The following is a 9,352-nucleotide window of genomic DNA, read 5'->3' on the forward strand; positions in this document are numbered from 1 at the left end:
ATTAATCTTGGCAATACGTACGCAGTCTTCCCCAAAGCTTCACCAAATTCAAGCAGATTACTGCCTACAGAATTGAGCAAATGCTGCAAAATTAAGACTGCTACGTTAATAGATATTCACACTCCATCTCTAGGTATATTTGCACAGTTTTAAATTAAAGAGCTGCGAACATGGTAAGTTGTCATTTCACTCAGCAGAAACAAGAAAACAAAACCTGCATTTAAGTGCCTAACCCTTGTAAATTTTGTGTAAGGGAACACTTACTTCAAAAGCACTGTAACAAACACTAACATCCCTGCACATGGGGCATTGAGCATCTTCACGGACAACATTTATTCTGGAAGGCAGGTGGATTTATCCCTAAATTATTGCCTTCTCCACATGGGCACCTCTGCACTTTTCTAAAAGCAGCTACAACACAAGTTCAAGAAGTTTGGAATCATGCATTCTGAGGATATTTCCCACCTGAAGTTCCCTACCAGGCCTGCCTTCTACATACGCACATATTTAAAGGTCAAGAACTTCCTTCATACTCTGTCCCTTCTAAAATAACATCCAATTACAAAAAGGTTTCCTCTTTCTGAACATGACCTGCTGCAGAGAGCACTTGCCAACAGACACAAGCAGCCAAATTACCAGGTACAAGCAATATTTCCAAAGCAGGGTCTGATGGGCTGGCACAAGGCAGATTTCTGCTCTGTCACTGACTCCTTAATGAGTGACACTAACTTACTCTCTATTTGCTTTACTCTACCAGCTGAAAGATACTTAACCTCAGAATGTTAGACAGCTAAATTATAAGTCAAATTTAACCTCCAGATTCCAGAAAACAACTCTATCATTTTCCTCTTGCTTTTAGGAAGTGCAGTTAAGTAAGCTAAGCACAACCATGCTCTTTAAAAAACCAAAACTCTTCTCATGAAATTACACCAAAATTAGTTTAAAAAATACTATATTAGAGGTCTCATTACTGCCACTCTACTATCAGCAGAGGTAGTCTTCTTTGTAGTCTTCTTTGCAAGAGTTTAAGACAATTTGAGAGATCTCTCGAACACATGGCAAATTTCCTCAATCCTTGCTACGTAAAAACTCCATTGCAACATCTTCCTAAATTTAATGAAACAAAATGGTAATGAGATATTACAGTCTAGGTTAAGGAAGAGAAGCTCACTTGGAATTCTTTCCAAATTTAAAAATGTTTTAATTCCAGCAATAAACTACTTTTACATTTAGTTACTATTGCTGTAACTACTAACAATTTATTTATATGCTTATCTTTCCCAAATATCTGAATTTCACCTACCCTGACAAATGTGTCCAACAGGAATCAAAAACCACATTGATGCAAAGTCATTTTTCAGTACCACACAGGATCGGGTCTGAAATGAAACCACTTGACTCAACAAAATCTTAATTCAGAGCAAACAAGGATACAGTAACATAAATTGACTCTTGGAAGGCTGCAAAGTTACTTACACACTAAATGAAATCAAAGTAAAAATGGGAAAGAACTCAATTGTTTTCAAACTTGCTAAAACATTTTGTCACAGATGGCCCTCTTATTGAAAACTGGCGTAGCTCCTCATTTGGCAGTGCTCTTTCTTGCACAATTTACCAAGTCATGCATGAAATGATGGCCTTAAGCTACTCTCAGTTGTGCAAAGGACATGAGCTAGCTGCTATGGAAAAAAAGGGGAGGCAACATCACTGAGTGGAGCTTGAGGCTGTTACAGCATTTCAGCTTCTCTGGAAACAACCCCAGCAAGGAGGGAACACCCCAGGGACTGCTCAGCCAGAACTGGTCCTTTCCACCTCACCTCTGACTGTCAGAGCTATTCAGGATTCACCAGGATTGTGTCTCTGCTTCTTTTGTAATCAATTTCTCATATCAAATTAATCTTCAGATGTATTTCCAAACTCTTCTATGCAGCTCCCAAGAGGAAGTCTTTTTTATTCAAATCTAACTCTAAGGGTCAAAGCGGAATTTCATAATGAACTCTGTGTTTTTAATTAAGGCAGCTCTGTTAACAAAGATCTGTGTCACAGCAATGCAGTCCTTTGAAGACAGTGTCAGTACCAATCCCATTACACACTGCACAAGGCCTGGGCTTCAGGGAACTGAATGAGGTAAATACTGGTTTAAGACTGCTTCTCTTCTTCTCAAGCTGTACTCCCCCCAGAAACCGGGAAATACTAGTATATTTTCTAATAAAATCTTCCAGGAACACCCAAGGAAACACCTGAGCACTGCATGGCCAGTACAGCTTATTCATTAGTGCCCACAGCAGTACAGTCAAAAATTGCCACTATTTATTTAGGGCCAAAACATGATCTCCTAACCCTCACTGAATTTAGTAACTAAAGTGGTAAGCCTTTACAAACCAGAATTTTTTAAAATACCATTGGAAGCCTCCTCTTCAGTCACCCTAAGCCATACAAATCTGCCTCGTCTATCTATTTTGGACAGCATGATGAGCCTCCCAGACAAGCAGTTACTACCTTGTGTTAGTCTACCTAAAGGATGCTCAGATTTTGGAAGTGTATAAGGACAGCAGCAGTTTTGCTCTTGCCTCATTTGGAACATCCTATGTGCTCCCACATTTGAGATGGTCTACCTTTATCTACCTTTATAAACATTTTATATACCTAAGAAGACCCCTGTGTATAGCTGATGTATATTTTCAGATTTTTACCAAAAATTGGTTGAAGTTAGAGATTACTATAATTTTGATTTTTGAAACAATACTCATGTATTATGTATTCAAGGGGCTGGACAGACTTGTTAAGTTTGAAAATAATTAGAAAAATACCCTATGAATCTTTAAGACAGGTGAGATACTTGTCTTTACCAATATTAGACCTACTTATAAAACAAACTTTCATGGACTATTATGTTATTTTATATAAAATTTGTTTTAAGATTAAAAAAGTTACTACTTATGACTGATAAGAGCCAGCAGTGACCCCTCACACATTGTTCATTGGCAGAACTTGTTTGCTAAAAGAAAGTTGTACTGAGTGGGAAGCACCAAGATGCCTACACTGCATCTGCTTCTCAGTGCTTCACTAAGCAAATTCTTAGGGAGTTGAGACTTTTCTAAATCTAGAAAATCAAATTTAGTAAAGGTCAGTGGAAGCTTCTTATCAGCTCTAGCTGGAAGATATTTTTAAGACGAGTAGTATTTTGCTCCCTGCATCCAACCCATCTCTCAGTTGTAGGCACTGGCTCTATTAAAACTAGGTGCTAAAGGCTTATGAGACATCTGAGCCAGTAGGAATAGATCCAAGATAGAAAAATCCCCCTTGAACTTAAATTACAGTTCCACATGATGAGTCAGAGCCTTCTGTCACCTATTTCTGCCACACAGGCTACATGGCTTTTGTTCATGTACAGGAATGCTATTGAGCCACTTGAGTATGAGCTTTCTTTAAAGAGCAATTATCATGGTGCTTCTAAGTCCTGCATTTTATGTCCTCTTGCTCCAAAGGAACCCCATTTTTAGCTTTCTGTAGAAAGAATGCCTCTTGCTTTTCCCTGCCCAAGGAGAATTCCAGGCTGCAGTGATAATAATCACAACTGTGATTACTAGCAGATCTAATTAGTTTCATTTGATTGTATTTTCAAACTTTGACAAAATCTCACTGGTGGAAACAATGAGCAAGACAAAGGGGCTTTTTAAATAAAATAACACATTAAAACATACTTGTCTCCTACCTAAAATGCAGGCTTATCTTACCCATGTGACCACATTTCTAGGAATAGATATCCATATCCAAATACCATAGTTCTGAAATGTCTTCCCAAGAAAAGCAAACACTCTTTCACCTACCTCTTGACTGACTGATGGGTAGCTCTGAAACCTAACATCACTGGCTTCTGCTTCTTAGGGCAGGGGAGGTCAAATTAGATGGAAGAAGGAAGGATTCAGTGTTTTTATTTTTTTTTTCAGGTTGCTAGAAACACAAGGTATTGTCTGCTCTCTTATCTACTTGAAAGGTTACTCATAGAATTAATCCTTAGGAGGAGACATGCCTTTTGTTTGTGGTGGTTTCTTTATGGTCAAAAGATACAGGTTTAAAGAGGTCTTTTCCCAAAATGTTACTGTCAAGAATCCTATTCTTCCCTCCTCTCCCATCCTAATGGGGTAAAAGAAAATAATTCCTGCATGAATTCTGCAAAGAGAGGTCAAGGACTGGGAAGCTCCTGGTTCTCCAGGTGACACAGAATATATTCAAAGTTTCTTTGAGAAGGAATTCGAGTTCAGAGGCTGAGATTAAGTGGGTCCTGTAGGTGGGAGCCTTAGTGACACCTGGGAGGAGGATGCTGACTGCAGACTTGGCTTGCAGTGTAGCTGCTCTCCGATCTTTCCAAGCCAGGTCAACATTCAAGACAGTTCCACCCACATTCAGTGACATAAGTAACTTGCACAAAGATTTGTGTTGCTTTGGTATTTGAATATAAATGCCTAAATGCATTTTAAATTTTTGTGCACATAAGTGCATCCCCTCTGATCAACTTTATAATAGCCATTAAGAAACATAAAAAGAAAAAAAAAAGTTATTTTTTCCAACTAACAAGCCTTCTATGAGTTACTGGAATGACTTCATAAATGTGACTTCATTAGAGCAACTTAAATGGATACAAATTAAATCTATGCTTTCATTAATGATATTCTTTGCATTGAGATCTACTACTTTTTTAAATACCACCTGCTAAACAAGATCTGATATATCAACACAAGTATTAAACTTCTGAAACTCATGAGATATATGCTCAAGTATATATATTGAATTACAAATATCCTGTTTTGTTTTACCTGACCATATACATACATTCAGCAACACTGAAACACATGCAGGATTGGTGTTTTTTTAAGCAAAAATTATATATATGAATCATCTAAAAATATAAACATTTTGAGCTATTTCACCAATTTATTGGAAAAAATCAGTCCTGGAGTCACTTTCTGGAATTAATATAATTGCCTAATTTTTATAAGCCAATTAACTGTAATCTCACTCGGCAGACGGCTGTATGCAATCTACCCTCACTCAACTATTTCTGTTCCCACCAGTCCTTTCTATCATACAGACTCCAAAATAACTGTGATATATGTAGGAACAAGAATATTGCTCCAGTTTAAAGCCTGCCAGATCTTATCTTTCATCTGCAAAGATCAGACAGATTTCTTGCTTTGTTGATTTTAGCCAGAAAGCTAAAATGATGGAAGATAACTAAAAAGATAAGACTTTCTTTTTAGACTGCCTTGCTGAGTGGGGAACAATGCCCTCTTCCAAGGTAGACAACACTGGACAAGGGTTCAGGAGCTACTCCATCTGTGTTTACCTTGTATTGTCTTCACCTTTACACAGACTCTCCTGTCAAAATCCAAAAAATGTTAGTATTTGCAGGACAAAAAGAATTTTCTTATGCACTATCCCAAGGAGCAGATACTGAATACAATATCTATATTCTTTTAAAAATTTCAAAACACCCTGGGTTTATATTCACCCCAAGTGTTAACTAGCCACTTAATCTTAGTGATCTCATTGTAGTTCACAGATTTGTTTCATGGGTCCAGGTTTTCCTTGATGCAAGTCTGAAAACTTGAAACCTCATATTTTTTACCAACCAGCTTTTCATCTCTGCTGGTTATCAGCATTCATCCTTGAACGCAGGTGAAAGAGTTCTTCATCCCAAATGCTTCAAGGTTCAAAAACAAAATGAAAAATAGACTCTGTGTTTACTCTTTGCAGAATTTTCAGCTTTCATTCTTACCCCAGCTGATCAAAACATTTTTTAATAACAGTAATTCCTAGACTGGCTGTTTACTCCAGGAGTAAGTTATAAGGTTGAAAAGGGTGAATTTTTTTTTCTCAATAATCCCTTTTTTGGGGATGGGACAGGGACATCTTAATGCTCTGAACTAGGATTTAGCTCAGTTTCCAGACAGAAGGCATGGAGTGGGCTTTAAGCAAGTCGTTTTAACCCTTCATTATTTTGAAAACATCTTCCTATAATTTACTGGGTTTCTGTTGGTGCTTTACCTTCTGCAAATCTTTATCAGCTCCACCAGTCATGAGCATGCACAGCTGCAAAATGGCATTTACAGATGTTCATCTTAACTCACCTAGAACATCTGTTTCACTTACTCCAGTTCCATGCCCTGACACACACTATGGTATTTGAAAAAGGCAAAATTCCCTGATGTTGACAATCCTTTGCTGTTTATCATAGCCAGTTCTTACTGATTTAGAGTCATTAAAACATCACCATCATCACTTACACTGGCAATTCTGACTTCAGTATTACTGGAGAGACTACAGGAGGATAGAGAGACCCCAAGACAAATGCACTCCAAGAATCTTAGTGGGGCATATTCTGAAGAAAAAGAAAAGAACGCCCAGCTATCCTCTGAATGACAAAGACTTCTATTCCCTAAGAGATCACCCAAATTATGTATATACCAAACTGTACTATCTCAAAACCTATCTTGTTATGCACACAGCGTAATATATATACCCTAAATAAACCCCATCACATCAGGCACTCAGTTACTGCTGAGTAACTTTGGTGATTTTTCTTTTGATAATTTTTCTTTTATCCAACCAACCACACTAGGTCCAGGAAGGTTTGATACTTTCAACACATGTTAAGCTTCCATATTTCTCTTGGAAGCTTTGAGATAATCTGTGTCTCACCTTGATCTACACCTATGTTTTGTCTCTGAACTCAATGCAGTGAAACACTGGCAGGTCCAATGTCTGCACCAGCACAACAACAGTTTAGTAAACAAAAGTGTATTTTACTCCCTGAAGTTCAATTCACTACTGAGTTAAACCTCATATCAAGATGATCAATTAAGGCACTTAGACTGCTGAGAGGAAAGCATAGGTAGGAATAAACCTCCATTTCTAGGGATAAGTGCATAATATTTTCTGAAATTGTTCTCCATATAAGTTAATTTTATAAATGTGAGGAATAAGCATACACAAGATCTGACAACATTATAAACATTATACTGTGAAGCACTCAATTTCTAAAAGAAAGACTAAAAAGGTAATAAGTTTCTTCTTTAAAAGACAAATGATCAATCATCTATCAACTCAGCAAATATTTTACTGATAAAGCGTACTAAGGGGTTTACTGCAGAAAGGAACTGTTTTCCTTATATTTCTTATACTAAAATTACTTTTTGTGTATTCCTGCAGAAAAGGGCACAGGTCATTACAATCTGGTTTACCATTTAAAATAAGGTCTGATTTGACAGTTGTTCACTTAGACCAAGATTCAGACTCAACCTACAAAGCCATGTCTCAAACCATGTCCTGCAGCAGCTAAATACACACACTACCAAGTGTCACACACAGACACATTGCCGTGACTCCAGAGAATGCAGAGAACCCCACACATCCTGCAGAAGGACAGGCACACTGAAGGACTGTACATCCATCACCTCTGGAGCACGTGATTGTTAATCTAACCATATAAACTCGTGGCTATTCTTAGCATCGAGGACGTCACTGTATAAAATGCTCCTCTTGAAGTGTCATATGCTCAGGATAATTTACTTTATTCACAAGAGCTTCTGAATAGTTAAAGCTCTGGCTAAATCCCAAAATTCCTCTATGACTACTCTTAACAAGCTGAACAGCATCCCAGTGCTCAACCTCCCTCTGAGAAAAGGAAAGGGAACAGCAGGATATAATCCACTCCCTAAAATGGATGGAAAGATGGTCTAAAAGTCAAAGGATGTTAAAACTACTCAAGGGGACATAAAGCAGCTCCATACATGGCCTTGCATGGCAATTACCTAAAAAATGCTGCATGTCACCCAAGAACAGCAGTCTTGCATAAGCACAGAGCAACTGCACGCTGCATGTTGTACCTTGTGCTATAGGAAAGGTAAACTTAGAACTCCAGTCAGCTATTTCAGCAGTTACCATGCCTTCCAACTGCAGCACAGGGATGACTAAGCTCATTAAAATTGTCTTCCATACAGGTTGCTTATAGATTGATTGGAACTAATTCCACACAGTGAGAATTCCTCCATTCCTATATGGTGTAAATGCCACTCTTTGAGTCTCTTACACTTCTGTAGGCAGCAGTGAAATGATTCACTGAGACCTTAAATTGCCCTCAAATCAAATACTTAACATTGTCTCAGGCTAAGTTTAAAATCCAGGCCTGCAACTGTACTGCAGTTTCTCAGCTGGATCTAGAACATTTATAATGTTTCGTGGCTGGACCATTTAAATCCTGTTGCATGAGCTAAGGAAAAAATATCTGTGGTTCTGTTCAACTGTCAAAAAAGTAAGTTCAGAATGATACCAAACATATGACTGGGACTTATTTGTCCTCAGAGCAAAATTCTAGCCACTGTATAGAAAAATTCACCCATCTGTACTAATATTTTGAGAAAATCAGGTGTATAGAACAACAAGGAAAACAGATTATTCTAGTCAACTGAATTATTTTGAAAAATAAAGTCTATCCTACATTAAATAATCCAAAGCTACATTAAGCATAAACAAGTTATTTTGGTTTAATTCTGCATGGAAACTACATTCAAAACTGGGCTGAAGATTTCCAGTGCACAGCTATATTTATATTGTTTACACAAAAACTATTTGAGAAGCTATCCACATAGTGTCCACATCAAATTACTTTCTCGAGGTATGATCTGTAACTACTCTTGAGCCATTAGCATGCAGCCTTGATTACTTAGTAGACATCTAACCACAGGAAATGAAAACAAATCACATTACCTCGTGCTGATTTAAAAATTGTTACTGGTGTAATGTGATGTAAACTGACAATACATTGCAGTTCCAGCACTGCATTGCATCAGAGGTGAAACAAGCAGGCAAAGATACAGAGCTAAGAATAGCACATTTAACCCTTCAGACACAGTCACAATAAGCAGCCAACAGAAATTAGGCAGAGCAGAGATAGCACTGAAGAAATCCCTTTATTTAGGTCTTTACCAGACTACTCTGCTGGGGCATGGGACCATTTATAGAACATAACAGCCATGCAGTCACAGCATGTGTGCACATGAACTGCCTTCAAGTACTCTGAAGTGCACACACAAGCAAAACAAACAGCACATGATGCTTCCCTCCTCCCCTCAACCTGGTAAAACACTACATCTCAAACCCTTTCTGAATAGAGACCAGCATTTCAGTTCACTTCTTGGAGTTTTGAAGCATTTTGCTTTGTCAAATGCAGCACTGGGATTCCTTTATTTCTCCTGATGCTTTTCTAATCAGTCTGTGAAGGCTGAGGGCATAATCTCTGACCCTTGTCATCTACTTAAGAGCATTCCGAATTTGTAAGTAGAGCTGTATC

This window comes from Anomalospiza imberbis, chromosome 16 (assembly GCF_031753505.1).
Source record: "Anomalospiza imberbis isolate Cuckoo-Finch-1a 21T00152 chromosome 16, ASM3175350v1, whole genome shotgun sequence".
NCBI lineage: Eukaryota > Metazoa > Chordata > Aves > Passeriformes > Viduidae > Anomalospiza > Anomalospiza imberbis.